Source organism: Heterocephalus glaber, unplaced genomic scaffold (genome assembly GCF_053883595.1).
Source record: "Heterocephalus glaber isolate CG9 unplaced genomic scaffold, H.glaber_assembly_v1.0 deba00001600, whole genome shotgun sequence".
Classification (NCBI taxonomy): domain Eukaryota; kingdom Metazoa; phylum Chordata; class Mammalia; order Rodentia; family Bathyergidae; genus Heterocephalus; species Heterocephalus glaber.
The window spans coordinates 5,734,802-5,756,103 of NW_028258372.1; the positions used below are offsets into that span (position 1 = coordinate 5,734,802).

At 40.7% G+C, this 21,302-nt stretch overlaps 1 protein-coding gene and 1 pseudogene across 2 annotated transcripts in view; one reads left to right on the forward strand and one right to left on the reverse strand.

Moving 5' to 3' along the window:
• Kif26b (kinesin family member 26B) overlaps positions 1–21,302 on the forward strand; it is a 548,528-nt gene that overhangs the window by 59,246 nt on the left and 467,980 nt on the right. The window lies entirely within an intron of this gene.
• On the reverse strand, positions 7,574–9,761 carry LOC101723135 (cytoskeleton-associated protein 2 pseudogene; annotated as a pseudogene).

The following is a 21,302-nucleotide window of genomic DNA, read 5'->3' on the forward strand; positions in this document are numbered from 1 at the left end:
TCTGCCATTATTTCTGTGAACAGGTTTTTTTATGTTGTTTGCGCTTTCTCTTTCTTTTTCATTGACTTGGATCAGTCTTAGGTTCTTTTTCTTTGCATCATCTAGCAGCTGTTGGATTGATTTGTCATGGTCCCTTGCTGTTTTTAAGAAATCTTTCTTTTCGTGATTGCTAACCACAGTCCTGTCTTTTAGATCAAATATTCTGTCTTCACATTGGCTCACTAGATATCTGTTTGAATGTTTCATGGATTCCATTTCTTTTTTATATTGGATGTTCATGGTTTCCATCATTTTCCTAAGCTCCTCTATTTTTTTTTTTATTTATATCTGCTCTAGGGTCACTAACCACATCCTTTATTATGGTCACGATCTCTTTAGTTATCTGAGAAATTACTTCTGATTTGATTTTTTTCTAGCCTCATTCATGTGCTTTGTCACTTCCACCGTTACCACTTCAGAGTGTCCAGGTGGGTTGCTTTTGAATTGTTCCACCTCATTGCCTCCTGGATTTTCTTTTGGTGCGCTGAAAGTCTGGTTTCATCTTACTTCTGTGTCTTCTCATTTTTTATTTTTTAAGTGTAATTTCTGGGTTGATGCATGTAAATTGCTTGTGGCAGGTAGCTTTATTGCTAATATTGAGAACCCTTAGGAAATGACTACTCAGAGATGTCTTCCAGGTCCTGTCTTTTGGGTTTTGAGTCTGTTGCAAGATCTTACTTCTTGAATTTATTGGGAATGAGAAATTGTTGCCTACTTGGCCTAGCCTCTGATTCTTTGGTACTGTTTATGATCCTTATACAGTCTCAGTCTTGGCTTACCAGGAAGAACAACTGATTAGAACAATTATGTCACCTTGGCTAAAGCAGTACAATCAGCAATAATAATAGCATCAAACATAGCCTAGAAAAATGACAAACTGTGATAACTATTAATTTGCCACCTTTAACCATATGTACTATATTTGTGATTGTATAACAAAATCTAAAACAAACCAGATAATTTTATACAGTAAATATGCCCTCAATATGGTGATATTGCCCTCAGAGAGAAAATTTAGAAGGCCTCGGAGAGAAAAATAGAGAAATAGAAGAAGAGCAAGAGATTAGAAGCAAGGCTGGAGGACAAATGAAGATTATGCAAACTTTGGGAAATTGGTGAAGACAGGAGGGAAAGAGAGAAGGAAGAAATAAAAATAACAGAAAAGAAGAACAATAAAAAACTAGAAACAGTGTTCACATTCATATAAAAATAAAGGGCTGGGGATTTAGCTCAGTGGTTTTGCTGCCTGCTGCACAAGTGCAAGGACCTGAGTGTTCAATCCCTGGTACCAAAAAAATAAAAAGAAATCATATAAAAATAAGAACAAACGATCAAGACAAAAACAAAAAAAGAAAAAAAGAAGTAAAAAATATCCACTAATAGGCATGTCTCTGCTGTCACTGGCAAACAGAGAGGGCAAGCAGAGCCCAGATTCTTGCTGATTAATCCTATGAAGCCAGCTGTAGATTTATGGCAGGGTAGTGGATAATCCCAGCAAACCTGCACCTTTAGTTCCACTGAAGTTTAGACTGGTTTCTGGCTGGGAGGCTGGAATCTTATTTGTTCAGCATGGTACACTCTGTGTGCCTCCTGCCAGCTTGAACTTAGCTCCTTGACCTCTTGCCAGTTTGATCTCAGTTCCATCTCATCCTGACACTAGGAGCCACTAGATGGAGACAGCCTGCAGCTACTCTGAGTTCCAAGCTCAGTTGGCCTTTCTCCAAGATAGTGACTGGCCAATTGCCCTCTCCTGGGGTGGATGGGTGTCTGAACCTGAATAACGCACCAGCCACTGCAATCTGCTGCATCCACTGCTCTGTTCCACTGGTGTGTTTCTCTGTGGAGGCCTCTGGGATAGTCAGTAATAAACGTGTCTGCGGGTTTGAGCTGTCCCTCCCACACAGCTAATCAGGGATCAAGGAGAAAGCGTTGCTTACCACCTCCTACTTCTGGGTTGAGGTCTCTTTTCTCTCCCTGTGGGCTTTAATTCTCACTTAAGGTCCTTGCTGGATTGTGGGGACCCACTTCCCTCCTTTTTCTCTTCCTCATGTTGCCGTGTTCCATCATCTGGACACCAAATCTTAGCCTCTGCTCTTCTCCACTCAAACATCTTTCTAGAGGTCAGTATTGTCAATGTTTTGTATATTTTATCACTGTAAAATTGTGAACCACTTTTATCTTGCATTGATGTTTTTTTCTTTCCCATCCTGAAAAAGAGAGTATAAAAGTCTCTTCTTATGTTGTTTCAGTTCTGGAAATGTAACAATGATTGTCTTTTTCAATGTCATTTCCTCCAAGAAAACAGCAACATCATGTTTTCTTGTCCAAACATACCTTTTAAACTTTTTTATAACACAAGAGTAACTGTAATTTAAAGTTTATCTCACTCTGTTATTGTTAAACCACAAAGAAGCTGTGTTTACAAAAGGTCTTTTTGGTACTGGGGATCGAACTCGGGTCCTTGTACTTGTGCAGCAGGCAGCGAAACCACTGAGCTAAATTCCCAGCCCTACAAAAGGTCTTATGCTAACAACTTAACTTGTTCTAAATACATTGGCAGCAAGGTCAGGATGGTAGACCTAAGGCTGTGGAGGTGGTCTTGTTCTAAATGCCTTTCCAGGTTTTCTCTCAAGTGGTCCCTAAATGAACAGTTAACCTTATTCCATCTGCCTGATATCTGAGAAATGAGAATTTTGCATCTTCTCTTTGTGACAAGAGAACATCCTCTGTAGAATTGTGTGAGTGTTCAAAAATGTTAAAGGCAGTTCTGGGGAATGTTTCATTGAAGGGCCTGGTGTCTGGATGCTCAAATTGCTAGGATTTTCTGGTAAACAGCCTTTCTTCCTTTTGTGCCAGGTATTGTTAAACCACACCATTTGGTTTTTTTTTTTTTTTAGGGGCTTTTTTTGGGTCTTTTTTTTCACTTTTCTTTTTTGGTAATGGGACTCGAACCCAGGGCCTCCCACTTGCGGGGCAGGCACTGCGCCACTGAGCTAAATCCCCAGCCCACCATTTGGTTTGTAATCTTTGCATTGCAGACTTGAGGATCATCAGAGTCTTTGCCTAGAGCTAGGTTGGAGGATGTAGGGCAGCAGGTGCCTTTTGCACAATTGTAGTTAACCCCAGCACCCTGTAACATTGGAAATGGCTTCTCATTTCCCCAGGAGCAGCTTTGGGCAGTTTTGAGAAAGCCGAGTCCTGAATCCTGTGCCAGTACCAATTTTGCTTTTATACATAGCTGTCTTTTCCTGTGATTTTTCTGACATCTCCTCAGATGTCCACTAAAATCTCAGCAGCCTTATAAAACATTCTTTGATTTGAAGGAAGTAGACATTTTCCCTTGGTGACATAATGCCCCAGTGCCCCTCAAAAGATAAGTACAAATATGTATAAATATATCTATTTGTGTATTTGAAATTTAATTTTTCCTGTGATTATGTAGTGCCAAGATTTAAAAGAAAACTGGGGAGAACTCAGCTTCTAACATGGAATTATAAAATTAATGCCTTAGTAGAGATTATTCATGTATAGAAAACCTGTGGTTGAACACATCTGTCTTAGTTAATTTTTGCGTGGCTGAGATAAAATACCCAACACCCAAATTTAAAGGAGGAAGGGTTTGTTTAGCTCACAGTATATAGAGGTTTCAGTCCATAATCGGCTTGCTCCAAGGCAGGGTGTTATTGCAGAGGAGAAACAGTTCATGGAGGACAGAGGGTAGCAAAGCAACAAGGGATTGACCACAGCTCTTTCTATCTCTTCTATGTTATCCAGGCTACTTAAGGTGGATAGCACTCACACCCTTAGTCCTGGTACCCTTGAGCCTAGCATTGCATCATGAATCAATCCCAGTGTCACATACTCTAGATCCAGCCACCTCTGAAAAAGCCCCTATGATTGCACCTATGACTGCATGAGGGTCTGGGAGAACATCTAGACACAAGCCATAACACTTTGCCTCCAGCATTCCAAAGACTCATGCACAATCCCTTTATGCAAAAGGCATTTAGTCCATCTCTAAGTGTTGCCAGAGTCCTAACAGTTTCAGCATTGCTGAAAAGTCCAAATTCCAAGTCTCCTCTGAGATTTAAGGCAAAGTCTTAGCTGTGAGTCCCTGTACAAATGAAAAGAAAATCGAACACTTCCAACATTCAATGGCACGAGATAGATATTTCCATCCAAAAGTTACAAACGGGGATATGGGAACAAAGCAAGGCCAAAATCCAAGAGGGCAAGCGTTAAACCCCACAGTGCCACTTTGAGCGTCCTCTGCAATGGATGGCAAGTTGTGAACTCCAAAGGGCTTGGGTGGCTCTGCCCTTACAGCACTGCTGGTGACTGCAGCTCCCATGGCTTGTTGGGCCGGCTCTGCTCCCTCCTTGTAGTTTTCCTGATGATCCACATTCTCGGCTTCTCCACCTGTCTGGGGTCTCCACTGCACCTTTGGCTTCACACTCACAGCTTTACACACTGCCCTCCCAATGTAGCTAATTGTTTATTTGAAATTTAGCTGTTCCTGTAATTATAAACCACCAAGATTTAGAAGGAAATTGGGAACAACTTAGCTTCCAACACAGAAAATAATAAAATCAATGCCTTAGTAGAGGTGATTCATGTATATAGAAAACCTGTGGTTGAACACATCCTAAAAATGATTTATTGGGCCAGCTGTGGTTCATGCCTGTAATCCTAGCTGCTTGGGAAGCTTAGGCATTAGGATTGTAAATTTGAGACCAATCTGGTTAACTTAGCAAGACCTGTCTCAAAATAAAATCTAAAAAGAAGTGAGGGTGGAGCTCAGTGGTAGAGCACTGGTCTAGCAGGTAAAAGGCCCTGGGTTCAATCCTCAGATATTCATCTAGGGGAAAAAAAAGATTTATCAGGGGTAATTTTGTAGATCCAGTCTATATATTGCTGGAGGATATGATTAAATCATTATTAGGAATCAGCTCAACTGATGGTGCTATGGCTGATGGAAGAAAAGGAGAATTTGATGGTGTTTTTCACTGTCCCTTAAGAAGTTCCAAGGAAAAAGGGAATAGAAAACTATCACTAGAAGTACAACAGATAACCAGTGTTATACACCACCACGGGCATCCTGGTTGTTTATGCCATTGTCTTTCTTCATGTATTGGCATCTTTCATTTTGGTTTTTGTTTTAGCAGTACTGGAGATTGAACCCAGGGCCTTGCACATGCTGTACAAGTGCTGTATCAATGAGCCATGTCCCCAACCACTTTGTAAAAGTATTTTGAGACAGAGCCTTGATAAATTTCATAGACTGGCCTCAAACTTCCTATCCCCATATCTTATCCTCCCAAGTATCTGGGACTATAGTTATGTGCCTGGCTTATTGGCATCTTTTTTTTTTTCTGATGGGTTGGGGATCTCTTCTAATTAGTCAGGACCTAGGGTGTACCAAGTGGTAAATACTTTGACTATCATTTCTGCTAGAGGTATTCAGTACCATTCTACATTTTCTAACTATTTTTACTAAGATTAAACCAAATGCAGCTAATTAATTTTTCTTTGTGGTAAAATATATATAATGAAGCTTACAAGGGTGTCCATTCCATTGTTGTTACAGAGTACTTGAGATAAATAAATAAAAGGTGGAAAGATTTATTTTGGCTCACAGTTTCAGAGGGTGCAGTCCAATGGCTACTTTATACCCTATTGCTTTGGGCCTATGAAGGCACAGGACATCAAAGTGGGAGTGTATGGTGGAGGAGGCCAGGAAACAAAGACAAAGAGGAAGCACCTGATGTCTCAGTGTCCCTTCAAGGGCACCCCATGACCTAACTTCCTTCCACCAGACCCTACTTCTTAAAGGTTTCTCTACCTCCCAGTAGTGCCACAGGAGGTAACCAAGCCTTTAGCATATGAGCCTTTTGGAAGCACTTAATATCCAAACCATAAGAATCATTTTAACTATTTTTAAGTGTGGAGCTTAATATTATTAAATACATTCACATTGTTGTACAACCAGTGTCACCTCCGTCTCCAGAATGTTTTCATTTCCCAAACAGAAACTCTATACCCAATAATTGCTCCCTTTTCCTGCACCCTTTCCCTCCCACTCCCCATTAACTTTTTGTCTCTATGAATTTGTTTATTCTAGGTAGTTACATCAAATGGAATCATAATTGTTGGTTTATTTATTTATTTATTTTCACTGTACAGATATTTTTACTGTATACATATTAGGTACACATATTAGGAATAAAAGTCCTACTCTTAGAATATGAGAAGACAATTAATAAAAAAACAGACTAAACATAAGACTGAGTATGTGTTCTTTAGATTCATATTTCACATGTAGTTATTAAACTGATCTTTTAGTATTCACTTATTTGAAACTGTAGAGTTGATAGAGGATGCATGCCATTTAAGTATTAGTTTGAATCTTATAAAACAATTTTATTGGTGGTATTTATTTGTGGGAAGAAAACTTTATGCAGTAATCATGTCCCAGTGGACATGATTTAACAGTGAAGGTTTTATATTATGGAGAAGAAAGCAAGCATAAATATTGGTTATTTTAGAAACTCTACCTAAACTACAGTGACATTAAATGCATATCTCATTCCCAAAGTCTAATATAGTTTATAAACTATCAAATGAAGTTACAAAAGTTAAAATTTTAACATTGTCAAGCAAGTTGCAAAAAATAGAACAGAAAAACTCTGATTAGATGTAAAGTTTTTAATATCCACTAAATTTGGCACCTTTTTTTCTTACACTTCAAGAAATACCTCAGTTAGACATGGGGTATCCAATTATATCCAATTAACTATCTTTCCTTGCAAACTCAGTTATAATCAAGAGGCAGAGGCAAAAACAATAGATACAGACTGTCACAGAGGAAGAGACAGAAGAGCCATAGGCTGGTCAAGGGATGCAACAGAGTACAGCAGTCTTAATAACATGAGTTTGGTGGAAAAGTAAGCTAAACCCTGTATATTCTAATACTTAAGGGATTACCTCTACACATTACTATTTTTTACTTTTTTTTTTGTTTGATGCTAGATATTGAACACAGGACTTCAGGCATGCTAAGCATGCACTCTCATCACTGAGCTTTATTCCCTGTCCAAATTTTTTGTTTTTTTGTTTTTGATACAGGGTCTCATTAAGTAGCTCGGGCTGGCCTTGAACTCACAATTTTCCTGCCTCAGCCTTTTGAGTGCTAGGATTACAGGCATGTTCCACTCTGCCTAGCTCTCAGCCCTAGATTTTGATTTTCATGCTAATCGAATCAAGGAAAAAAAAGAATTGTCACTATTTTGTTTAAAGGCAGGGAAGTGTATCATAAGTTTTTGAAAGATGCCCATGTAATATAAGTTTTATCTAGAACACCTCATTTTCTGATGATGCGTCATTACTGTACTTACATTTAATAAAGTGAACAAGGTAACATTATAACAAATCTATTCATATTTAAGGAACATGGTAGACAAACTGTTAAAATTTACTTATCTTAAAGAAAAACTCAGTCTGTTGACATTGACTTGATAGGATTGGCTTTCCACACATAGATGAACAACTCCTATGATATGAATGTCAATATAGGATCTTACTTCCATGAATACTTAGGTACCTGACCAACTCCAGGTTCAAGGGAAATATGAAGCCACCCTCAAAACACGCCAGGAAAAATAAAATCCCTCCCTCCCTTCTGGAATTTCATTTCTCCTCTGCGGTATCAGTCTCAGAGAATATAGGGCACAGTGCTACATTAGGGCGGCATACAAAAGCATCAGATTCACCTCCTAACTCTGATAACTGTTCCAGTGAAGACACACAAGGATAATGGTCTTTTAACATATCTGGCAATTTAGAAGTTTTCTCTTGAAGATGTCGAGAACGTCTCACTGATGTTAGAAACTTCAGCTCTTTAAATGCAGAATTTGTTTCAAGTTGCATCTTCTTTTTTATACTTTGCAAATATGGTGTAGTAGATATGTTATATTTAATTAAGCAACTTGAAAATACAACTATTTTCTGTATCAGGTTTTAAAACTGTCAGGTGGATCTTTTGTTTTGTCATCTTGCTGTTTTTCACAGTCTTGAAATACCACATTTCTAATATGTTTATTTTCTACTTCTAGTTTTCCTGGCTCTAGATTAACACCTGTATCCTCAATGTTGATTTCTTGGATTTGTTCCTTGGTGCTATCAGCATCTTCAATGTTTTCTCCACAATTACTTTTTTTTTGATTCTTTATTGTTATATCTACAGTTGTCTGTCGCATCTCTTCAGTAGGCTAAGCTCCTGCCAGAACAGCCTTCTCATAGATTGAGATAATATTTTCAGTAGGACTTGTGACTGATTGAATTCATATAAGACATATCCAATATTTAACAAGTTTTTTAGCATTTGGAATATTTTTAATCAGATCATTCAGTGTGGTCATTATTTCTTCTATTGGGCATCCTTTATTGATCAGGTTCAGGCATTCAGAAAATGTCTTGTTGACTTTGTCAGTAAATAATCTTTGTTCATCCTCTTCTGCCATGGTGATCCACAAGGACCTAACTGGATTTTCATTTTGTCTCTCTGGCTCACACTGGGTAACGACTGAGTTAGGAGGCCTTCTCAGCACTCTTCCTTTGCTGGCTTTCCACTCACTCAGATGAGCTTTTCTCTCTTCTGCAGTTTCCTTGGGCTGAGCAGTTCTATCCACAGTAGTTTTTGCTATAGTATGTCTTTGTTGGTCAAAGGTTTTTGACTTTTCTTTCGGTTTAGTAGTAGTAAATGAAACTGGTCTGGCTACAGGTTCAGATGCTATGTTTTGGGATAATGCCTTACATCTTTTTATGTACTGAGAAGTGGTGTTGACACAAGGTAGAACTGTTTTTGATTTTAATAGTCCTTTTTCAGGAGGCTTTTTTCGGACAGTGACATTGGCAGAGGTTCTACTGATGTCTTGTTTTACCCTGTTCTGGATGTTATTGTGGCTTCTAATGGGAGGCCATGCAAGTTGTGTGTTCTGAGATGTAGTGCTCATAAATGTAGTGGTAGTGGTCATATTTGAGGCTCTATCACTTTTTAATGTTACACTGCTGGAGTTCACAGACTTAGGCTTTGTGCCTTTAGAAAGAGCAGTTGAAAGTTTCTTTGTTGTTGCAGAACTCTCATCTTTGACTTGTAGAGGTTTTCTGAATGAATTAACTTTAGACTGAACAATGTGGCCACGATAACATCCTAGTACAGATTTCTTGGACACGTTAGCATCTTGCTTTGGTTTTTCTGCAGTTATCTGTTTCTTTTTATCATTATTTTTAAGGTGAAATGCCTGGCTTAGTGTCATATTTTGATATAGGGAATCATTTGTAATTGGTAAGAACTGCAGAGTTTGATTATCATCCTCAAAATTATGTGTTTCAATTGCTGTAGTAGAATTGGTTGATTCATTAGCAGGCTTTAAGGGAATACAGTTCTTTTCCATCATTGCGTTTGTGCTTTCTGAATATCTTCTGATATTTTCTTTATCTGCCATTTTTGTTTTAAGTTTCAGAAGTTTTGTCCATTCTTGGACCTGGGCTTCAGATGTCATCACTCTATTACTGGAAATCTGATTTTCCTGTTTGTATGTCAAAAGTGATTTTCGTTTTAACAGATGTTCCTTAAATTTTTCTCTTCTTTGCTCTTTGAAGGAAGCCTGGGCTCTCTGACTCAGAGGCAGCTGCAGATCCCGGGGGATGACCGGGGTGCTCATAGCCAACTGCGGCCTGGGCTCCCTGCAAGGGCTCGGACTCTTTCAGGCCACCAGAGCCACTGACTGCCTTTTTTTTTTTTTAAATAGCATTAACTTTAGAAAATAGCTACCTAATCAATCACCTTAATAATTCTTAAGATTCCATTAAATTTTGAACTTATTGTCTTTAAAATAGAATTATTTAAAATACTGCATATGAAAATAAATTTTAAATAGATAAGAGAAGAGAATGTCAGAACAAACTAAAGTATAGAAGGAAAAAGGAAATATCGGTGATTTTTCTAATTGATGAGTGGAGAAGTTTGTAAGCTTTAAAAGAATGAAAATTATCTCAAAAGAAAATAGGGACAGGATTAACTACATAGAAATTAAACTATACAAAATCTGGATGTTTATAAATCAAAAGGTGGATAAACTGCCAAGAATGTAAAACATTATAAGAAAGTAGTAATATTAATATTTTTAATATATAATTTTAAAATACAAATTGCTAATGTAAACAACAAGACCACAGAAGATAAAGGGACAGAGCTTATGTACAGACTTTGCAAAAGGAGAAACACATGGTTAGCAATAGGAAAAACTTTCAGCTTCACTAGTTACAAAAATAAGTGCAAATTGAAACAGCATTGAGATACCATTTTCATCCAGGTTTAGCAATTTTAAAAATATGAATTCCCTCATATAATGAAGGTTGAATTAATACAACTATTTTAGAAAGCAATATGATGAACTTCAAAATTCTTACTCTTTGACTTCTCAAAGGACTAATCAGGACTGCATGAATTAATGCATTAAAATATTTCCTGAAGAATTATTTATAAATATAGACCATGGGGAGGGGCTACACATTCAGCGTTAGGGAAATGCTTAAATACATTGTGATTAGTCTATCTGATCAAATATTATATGGTCATTTAAAATGACATTTATACAAAATTCTCAATGTTTCAGGGAAATGTTCAATATATTAATGCTAAGAGGGGGTAAAAAGCAGGGTGTGACATTGCATATGGAGTATATTCTAGTCTAGACACTAAGGAATGAATGTTTGTTAAAATACTAGCAGAAGACAATGTAGGCAGCTGCTAATCTCCTCTAGTAAACTGTTTCCTTAAGTTTTCACAAAGGGCTTATAGTACTTTGAAAAAAATTTAATTCTCACATACCATTTTAGGGAATTTCCCTATGGCATAAATGATCCTATGATAAGTCACACAGTTTTTCAACCCTGTGTCCTACTGTATGGTGATCTGTTTTGATGACCAAAATAATCCAGAAGAAAGGAAAGGTACTGTGTTTATTGTAGGTTTGTGTTAGCTGGCTTTCTGTGTTACTATAATGAAATACTTGAGAAAACCAACTTATAAAGGGAAAAGGTTTATTTTGATTGACATTTTTTGAGTTTTGGTCCCTGTTGCTTTGGGCCTGTGGCAAGGCAGCACATCATGGCAGGAGTGTGCAGCGGAGCAAAATCCCTCCTATCACAACCAGGGAACAGAGAGAAAGGAAGGGGCTGAGGTCCCACAGTCTCCTTTCTAGGATATACCCCAGGCACTTAAGAGCCTCTTACCAGGCCACCACCTCCCAATAATGGCACCACGGGGGCCCAGGACTTTAACACAGGTCCTTTGGGGAAGATTCAGCATCTAGACCAGCAAGATTCCTGCAGAGCCCTTTGAAGCTCCTTTCTTCTGGGAAGAGGAGGCGGAAGATAAGTCACCAGGCCCAAGTTTGTCAGTTATTATCTCTAGGATAGTTGATTTAATGCCACTGTGTTGACTATGTTCTCAATCAGACACAACACAATCTATTTTAATTGTGTAAATAAGAAAGTGTATGCTTTCCTTTTCAATCATTTTATTTCTAAAGCCCTTATTTCTTTTTTCATTTTAGGGGTGCAGTAATAGCATATACTTAAGAGTTATGAAAAGCCAGGTCCTGCCCTGTGCACATTATATGTGTGGTGCCAGTTAATATCCATAGCAATCTGGTGAGGTAGGTACTGGGATTAAATCCATTCTATAGACAGGAACCTGAGGCATGGAGAATTAGGGAAGGGGAAAAGCCCGTGTCCCAGCCCAGGTACCCTGAGTCCAGAGCTTCTCTGCCACTATGCAAGTTCACTGGCGATTTGCATATGGACTAGATTTAGGAAGGGATCCGCTCAGGTCCAGAGGGGCCACAGCTACCATCTGATGGAGCATCAGGCAAATCAGTGGCAAAGAGAGCTTCAGAGCAGAGGCACAGCAGTGTCAGTTTACCCTGCACACAATGGAACTGGGTGGAGCTAGGAAACTGCTTCTACACTTCAAAGTTTCTTTCCGTTTTCAAATTAGCATTCATGAATTTTCTATGGACTTTTGAGAAGAATGCCCAAATAATACTAATGTAATTGTTAGAGTAGTCCATTAGGATGTGGGCTACATGAACTTTTAAAGGTGACGTATAGGAAGATGTATGGCAGTTTCTTCCACATCAGGTCCTGATCCCTCTTCTGGCCTAGTTTCTGCTCCAGTTTAATGCTGGAGAAGGCCTAGTTCCTCATCCTTGCGGCAAATGCATTTAAAAAATTCACCCCTCGCTTGGAGTTGATTGCAGTTTCATTTCCTGTAGGTTGTGTGATGGAGGAGGAGGTTACAGAAAGCCAGGCCATCCGAGAGTTGCATGGGATTCAAGTTGCATGGGCTTCTGTAAAATAGTGATCCTGCAAATGGAGTGTATGCAGATGAAAGAATGCTTTGCTTTTCACTCTTGAATCTGACATTTCAGCCTGATAGTGTGACCAAGGTTTAACTGACTGAAATGAAAACATTGGCCCTGGCCCTGTATAGCCAAAAAATAAAGATGCTTGTAATTAAGTATTCGTGTTTTCTTGAAGAGCCCAAAACTGCTGTAATAGAAATATCAGTGATTTTCTCCTTCTGCGGTGTGCGTGTTTGTGTGTATAGGGGGTGTGTTTGTGTGTTGGGGGAGGGTTGTGTATTTTAACCATTGTTTGAGGATTGTCATTGTCACATGCAGCTCAGTGGAACACACTTGTGTCCTCTTTGGCTTCAGATTATGCTTGCATTTTCCTACTGCTTATTTTGCAATACCCTGGGGAGCCTTCCTCTTTCCGAGATGGTCATACCGTGATTCATTTGCCGTGCTTTAGTTTCATCATCATTTGAGCAGGAAGTGTGTGGAGATGGCGAGCCACCTTATCCCCACCTGGGACTGGGGCACATGCTAGGTGGATTGCAGTCTTTGAACTGCACATTGCTTGAATTCCTAGGAAGAAATGGGTCACATCAGTCAGCAAGAACCTGTGAGGCATTTGGGATTGGGGGAGGGGTGCTGCATTTGCACTTCTTAAGTCTTCGCCTTTGATCTTCTCAGTGGGGCCACTAAGCAACAGGGGAGGGATCTTCTTTCCCATTGGGGTCCTCTTCCTGCTGGGGAGGCTCACTGGCTTTGCTACTTTGTGGGAAGTGGAGGCACTAGAGTTCTTGTGTGAGACTTAAGGGAATCCTCTGGGTCCCTCAGAATGTCTGTTTCCAGTGTGCTTTTGTTTTGGCTTTAGAACTTTGTATATTTGTACTTTGTATATTGTGGTTACAGATACAATGATATAAGGATTAGATACTGTCCCTATAGGAAAAGCTCATTTTAATAAGATCACTGTCTTCCTGGTCTATATGATTTAAAAATAATATATGTATATATATATATTTTTTTTTTTTTGAATTTATTTTATTTTATTTTATTTTTCCCTGTCTCTTCCCCAGCAGCTACTCTGGCCAAATTCTGTATGTTCCCACATTGTAATGATCAGGGTGTCTGAACCTGTCTCTTATCTTGGTAATTGGTCTTTTTACGTCTATTTTCTTCTCATTCCTAGTGGCTTTAAAAATAATGTTTACTGTGTTTTCTTCAAGTATAGTTTCAAGCATAGCTCTTATAATATCACTGATCTGCTCAAAAGCCTTCACTGGCTTTTGGTTAAACAGAGACCTCAGTGTGAATTCCCTGGCACCTCCCGGCCTCCTACCCATTTTCCCCAGCACACTTATCCCCCTCCATATGTCCTGTGCTCCAGTCAAATCAGTGTTGGGCTTTAGCTTGTCCCAGAATCACTTAAATTTAGTCTGGGGTGGGCCTGAGAATATGCATTTCTGGTAGGTTCCTGGGTCCTTGAGAAGCCCTGCTGTAGCCAGACCAGATGATTATGCTGTCAGCATTCTTCAGCATACTTCTTTGAATTTGTTGTCGTGCCTCTTCCTTTTCCTCTTCCCCTCACCTTCCCCTTTTCCCTCTCCTCACTTCGGCAGATGAGACCCAGAGCCATGAATATTCTAGGCAAGTGCTCTACCCCTGAGCTACATCCCCAGTTCAGTGCCTTTCCCTTTTCTTTGAATTCTCCCCTTGGTTTATTCTGCCCTTCAGAATCCCACACACTCAGTAGGCCTTTTCCCAGAGTCACCTTTTGAAGAACTTGGTTGCCTGTCTTACCAAATGACTCAGAACACACGGTCCTTTGCTGCAATCCTGTTGCTTTTCTCATCGGTGCCTCCCTGTGCTAGAGTCCTTTATACCCCATCTTATTTCCGCCTTTTTCTTCAAGAAAAGCCACAAGAAACTCCTTCAGTGCTTGGTGATGAGAAACTCTTTCTGGTTGATTCTGTTGGGCATTTCAAGATTCCAGTAAACACTTTGAGACCCTTAGGGGGCAGGGATGACACCTTACTCATACTGGGCTCCCGCTGTAGCCCCCGATTGATTCCTTGCCCATCCTAGGCCCATCATCAATATTTGCTGAATGAATAACAAGCTTAAATACTCAAGATGTTGCAGGCCTGAGAAATAAGGAGAAAGCCTTGCCTAGCCTTTTTGCTTCTGTCACTATAATCCTCTTATAAACTGTTGGCCTTCTCAGAGAATATGTGTTATTTTTAATGAACTGGTGTGTGGCACAGTTTAAACCTCTTTATTATCTTTACCCACTTAGCCTTAAATAGTCTCCACCAGCCAGGAGGATCTGAGGGGGACAGGGCATTCACATCCCCAGGTTATTGCTTTTCCAGAGATGAGCATTTTGAAGAGAGTGGTGCAGGCTGATCTTTTAGTTTATCTCAATATAATTATAATAACCTCGTTCTTTAAAGCACACATGTACACTGTGGAAGTCTCTTATGGTCAATGATGGTGACTGTGTAATTACCCAGTGGGAAGATTTGAGAAGCAGGGACCAGCAAGGGAGAAAAAGATACCGTTTTTTGAGGATTTATTTTCAGTACCTGATTTAAAAAATGTATAAGGGCTGGGGATGTTGCTGAGTGACAGTGCTTGCCTAGCATGCACAAGGCCCTGAGTTTGAACTCCAGCCCTGCCAAAAAGAAGAGAACAGAATTAATGAGTAGCACATGTTCAACATAAACAGTGCAGATGGTATAGAAGCGATCAAGTCAAAAGTTAAAGTACCCCCGAAGAAGTATATTTGTATAATTTAATGTGATGTATGGAAATATTTTGGCATTTTAATGCCCCCAAAGTAAAGGACATTCACAGTATATGTAGGTAATAGTCAGCTATAGCGTTATTATCCAAGATCATCAATGTACAGTTTTTCTAGTGACCTCAACGTTCTTAACCTTGCCTTACCTGAATTTCACAAGTGTGCTTTAGTTTCACAGGTGAGCCTTTGCCGGTGGTTTCCAGCTGGAGCCAGCACTCTCTTAACAGATGATTTTAATCAAGCTGTGGGACAGAAAAAGCTGAGGAATGAGGCTGGGGTGCAGCTCAGTGGTCCAGTGTGGGTTTAGCAGGCAAAAGAGGCTGGGTTCTAACCCCAGCACCCAACAACAGCATCAGAAACTAAGCAGTGAGACCCGCTTCCCTCCCTCCTTTGCTCCTATCCTCCATAACCTCTACCTCACTCTGTGCTGCTTCCATCAGGCCCTGCGGCCCCAAAGTAGTGATGAGCAAAACAGACCTATTGCTTGCCTTTCGGGAGGTTCCAGTCAAGATACCCGAGTCAGTGCAGTCTCTGGATCTGGATCTCCTGAGTTGAGCTCCTAGCTCAGGTACTGACTCAGCTGCATGTCCCAAGACAAGTTACCTGTGTCTGGGGGTCTCAAGTGTTCTCCCTGTAAAGTGAAAGTGAGGAAAGTACTTACCTCAGAGGATAAAGTGTCTAAAGTGATTGGAGAAGGGACTAATATTTGCTAAGTGTTCAGTAAATCTTAGTTGTTAATTATAAGCAGGATGAAAGCAGTCATTAAATAGTAAATACAAAATTGTAAACAGAAAAATTTTATAAAGGAGAGCTGGAGGGCTTGTCAAGAGGGTAGACAGGGTTGTAATTTAGACTGCTGGTGGGGAGGAGGTCATGTGGCAGGGAGAAGTATGAGCTGACCTGAGGCTGGAGTCTCAAGCAGGGGTCCCCCGAAGTGGGGCCCGAAGGCATCTAAGTGTACCTCCTTCATTTTGGAGGGGAGGAAACTGAGAACAGGAAGACCATTACCTCACCCAGGTCACAAGGTTGGTGACAAAGCTGAGGCAAAACACAGGTCTCTTTGCTCCTTATAAACTGCCTAGGACAGTGATGGTGAATCTTTTAGAGCTTTCAGTGATACAGACAGCCCACTGGCGCACATGCCGTAGCTTTGCCATGACTGGGCTAGGAAATCCTTTACTCTCAAACTTTTATCACTTCCAATTCCTGTCAGATTTGCAAATCTGCATGTTTCTGGACTTGTGCCTGATGGTAGAGTGGCAGATCCTTATGCCAAAAGAGGGCAGAGTGTTTGTGTGTGTAATATGCACCCCACCATGCACACATGCTTGAACATGTACACTTCTCTCTCTGCCTCCCTCCTTTCTCGTTTGGCATGGTGGGGCTCAGAGGTGTATGTTGGTGGTAGTAAGGTAGGAGACAATTCAGGCTACCCAAGCATTTGCAGGTTTAAATAATCTGGCCCGTTTGTTTCTTCCTCTACCCACCACCCATCTACCCATCCATCTGTCCACCCACCCATCCATCCATCCATCCATCCACCCACCCAACTAACCATTTGTTCATTCATTTCCCATGTGATCCACAAATATTTATTGAAGGGCAGCAGTGAGTCGAGCATTTGCAGTAGGTGTTTTTGGTGGTCAACCAATCAAATCTGGTATCTGCCCTCATACAGGATACAGCTTCCCAGCAATACATCAGTGAGAACTTAGCGTGGGTCTAAGCCATTTGATATGAGCTGTCAATGTCCCGTGGATTCAAAAACTATGTGAGACAGTTCTAACACCCGAAAGGAATGCATACTCTTGTTGATCCCACAAGGCTATTTCTTTACTGGCTTATTTATTTTTAATTTCCCAGATAGGGACAGTGATATTCCCACATCTCATTTCTCTCCTAAATCTCATTTTCACAGATGCTCAGTGAAGGATGGGGAGACTGCAGCCACACATCGCCTGCAATGAGTAACGGGATTTCATGAACCGTTTTTTATTTCCCTTCAGTCTCTTGAGTCTGGTTGATCTTGTCTAGAGCCCTGATAATCTCCTAGACAAAATATTTAAATCTTCTGCAGCTCCTGGGGCTTTGAGGCAGGAATATTGTGGCTGAAGTCCTAAATATTTTGGAATGTCATTAATGGAAGTGTTCCACAGCAGATGCTGTTCAGTGTAATTTCTCTCCCAAGAGGATGAGCCAGTATCTTTGTATTTGGAACTGTACACGTATACTTATCAATTTATCCAGCCTCCCAATTCTGCATCCCTTTCCCCTTTGACTACTCCTGCTTTCCTCCTCTGCCTCTGATTAACCTGAGACATATTTTTGTCTTTGTTTTCAAAAAAGGATAAAGATTTTTTTACCATAAGTGAACAACAGAGGCTGAAATTGTTATCTCTTCCAAGGGAACTTGTCTTTTTATAAAGATCAGATTTTTAATCCAAAGGAATAACTCTCTTGATTATTGAATTTCAGATGGGCGCAGGGTTGATTTGAGGTAATGAGTTTTCTCCAACTCTCTTAGAGCACAAGGTGTAGGTGTAGGCATAATCTTGGGTGCCCGGGGAAGGCTGAGTCCTGGGTATTTTCCAGGTGAAGTGAAGGGCAGTGTGCTACCTGTTGGTGCCTCTTTAACAGGGTTTTAAGAAACAGTTTATTAAGACCAACATCATCCCTGCAGCAGTCCTGAGGAGGCTTTATTATCTCCACTTTACACTTGAGACAGCTGCTGATGACAGCAGCTGAGGGACTTGCTCACTGTCACCCAGCCAGGCTAAGAATTGCAATGGCCCCTGAGATTTGGCTTGTGGGTCTGGATCGCCTGCCTGTGTGAAATATAGGCTCAATAACTCCCTGCCTCTCCTCCTGATCTAAGTTATTACAAGTTCCACATACCATAGCCAGCTTGCTTCCATTTTGAAAGAACAGCAGTCATAATGTGGATGCTATTATGTTCGAAATAAAACAGTCCTGATCAGAGAGCAGGCACGGTGACCTGCATGGAGTTTATAAATTAGCAGAGAAGACACAGAGAGTTTTTAATGCCAGAAAGGAGTCGTTAGTGGGTTCCACATTCTTGGTATTTTCACATTCGTCCCTTTTATCTTCTGACCTTCAGCCCTGCCATGGTTTCTTGTGTGACCACTGGAGTTCTGGATTCGGGAAGCTTATTAGCCACCTGGATAATTGCACCGTTGTAACTTTTAAGACAACCACCCAGAGGCAGCGGGTAGCTACAATGAATGACTTGTAATTCTAGGTCTTAGATCTTTGCTTTAACGTAAACTCAGCTCTCCACTTCCTTAGATTCACAACCTGAAGAAATCAAAGCTAAACATTACCAGAAGTCATTATCTACTATTGAAAGCCTGTTTGGCGGAGAATGGAAACAGCCCTCCCTTTTAGGGGCTGGCGGGGTAAGGGGATCCAGTGCTAATTTTGCCATTTTTTAAAAATAGGAATACTTTTTTACCCCCAGCTGTGTTGCACCACAGGAGTCTGATTGTATCTGAAGAGGCAGCCAGACTCTGTGCTTGGGGAGAAGCTTTTTATTTCCTGTTGGGGTTTAAAGTTTTCCTTGTTTAGATTGATGCTGGTTTATAAGTCCTCCTGAATATTGAAAGGCAAGAGGCCTGTTCATCTATGTTATGTTGGCCTTGGGGCATTAGAATTACAGAGCAGCTTTATTTAGGACTGCTAGGCAGCCCATATGTAGTCAATTATCCCATCTTGACCAATTTGGGCCTTTGTTTTTTGTTTGTTTGTTTTGCACCGGGAATCGAACTCGGGACCTTGTGCTTGTGAGGCAGGCAGTAGAACCACTGAGCTAAATCCCCGGCTTCTGACTTGGGCCTTTGTACCACGTCTCCCTCTAGCCTTACTGCTCACATTCAGAGAGACCTGGGAAATACAGTCATGGGGAAGGTCAAATTTATACCGAGAGTGCTTTGCAATGTCCCCCTCTGTCCTCACTGCAGAATGTTCCTTCTTGTTGTGCACCTTCTACCTGAAGTAAATTTGTTCTGAGCAAAGGATTGCAGAGTTCATTTACACTAGATGAATGAGGTTTAATGGAAAGGACATGGCTTCTAAAGTCAGGCAGATTTAAATCCTGATCCTGATCTAGTTATCTGAGCTGGGAGAAAATTAAAGAATGTTCTGAACCTCAGTTTCTCCATTTGAAAATGAGTGGAAGTTACAAGGAAGCTGATTTTGGCGCCTGTAAGAAAAAATGGGTGTAATGACAGTTACTTTGTGCTTGGATTGCTGTGAGGATGGTTGGCTGTGATCCTGACTGGTAGATACTTAGTACCTATATCTTCTTAGGTTTTCACTCAACAAACATTTCCTGTTCATGCTATGGTGTTTCAAGTTGTGTATGTGTGACCTTCTCCTGGACAAACACCTTAATAGCATGGATTTCAAGTTGTCATAGTAGCCCTCAGGATTGTGTGTGGGGTACATTACTGGGATACCCTGATTACCACACAGCTAGCATTTATCCACGTTTAAGGACTTTTCTTACTTGTCTTTCATTTTGAATCAGGAAGGGGCCTCTTCCTTTTTTTGTTTGTTTGGTTTGGCTTTGAGCGGAGGCTCACTATGTTGGCCAGGGTGGCCTCAAACTCTGGGGTTTAAGGGGTCGTCCTATCTAAGCCTCCAGAGCAGTTGGGACCACAGCTGTGCACTGCTGTGCCTGGTTCCAGAAGTGCACTTTTGGCATCACTTATGCAGTTTCCATTTCATGCCCCTTCCTGCTTACTCCTTAGAGGTGGTGTACAAAAACCCATCTCCCACAAGTCCAGTTGGCCCATGTACTCTGGCCGTCCACATCTGTCTTACCACACCTCTTATACTGTTTATTCCTGTGAGTCTGACTGCTTTCTGAAAGTTTCATGGCTTTATTTGTATTCTGGTGGAGAGTCAGTGCCATATGAACTTCAGCGGTCAAAGCTTCAGGATAAAGCTTCCATGTGACCTAGTGTCACCTGGAGCTTCTGGAATGTGGTGAGGGAGAGGGTCCGTTTCCCAGTGGAATGTGTACCTCAGGCTCTTCATGCTGGTGCACAGGAAGCTTGTAGACAGTAGACAATTAGTTTACATCTTTATACAGAGATGTGTATTTCATATATCCCTTTGTGGTCACTATCATTCCTGAATGAGAATAATTCACAAATGAAGTATTCCAGGTAGAGCACTAAGTATAAATGCTATGTGTGCTGTAACAAATACAGTGGCACCTACATTCAGGAACTTAATTCTTTCTACAGTTCTGGTTGCAAACCAGATTTGTTGTGAACTGAATCAAATTCAACAGTTAGGTTCAATGTTGGTTGACCTTTTGGGGGAAATTTAATTCTGTTTGTGACCAATTTGGTTGCAGCCAGAATTGTGGAAAGAATTGTTTGTGAATTGAGGTACCACTGTACCATAGGCAAACCAACTTATAAGGAGGACTGGTTCATTTTGGCTTATGGTTTCAGAAGTTTCAGTCCATGGTAAGCTGACCCTGTTGCCTTTGGGCCTGCGGTGAGCACCACGTCATGGTGGGAAGAATGTGGTGGATGAGGCTTATCTCATGGAAGGATAGGGAGAGAGAGACAGAGAGAGAGAGAGAGACAGAGAGAGAGAGAGACAGAGAGGGAGGGAATGGGGTCCCAATGCCAGTTTCAAGGGCACAAACCCAATGACCTACTAACTTCCTTCCACTGAGCTCCACTTCCAGAAGGTTCTGTTACCTTCCAATAGGGCCACAGGCTAGGGACCCCTGCTGATCCAGAGTATAGCACTCTGTCCTTGGTGCTCAAAGGATCATGTCCATCTCCAAGAGTACTCGAAGTCTTTTACCTACTCTAGCATTGCTCAAAAGTACAAGTCCAAAGTGTCCTCTGAGACTCAAAACAAACTCAGCAGTGACCCCGGGTTAAAGAAAAACCCAAAGAATAAGTAACATACCCCTGGTTAAAAAAAAAAAAATCCAAAGAATAAGAGTAAGTTTTAACACACAGTGACAACGGATAATCGTGCTGCTCGCCTCATCTCCC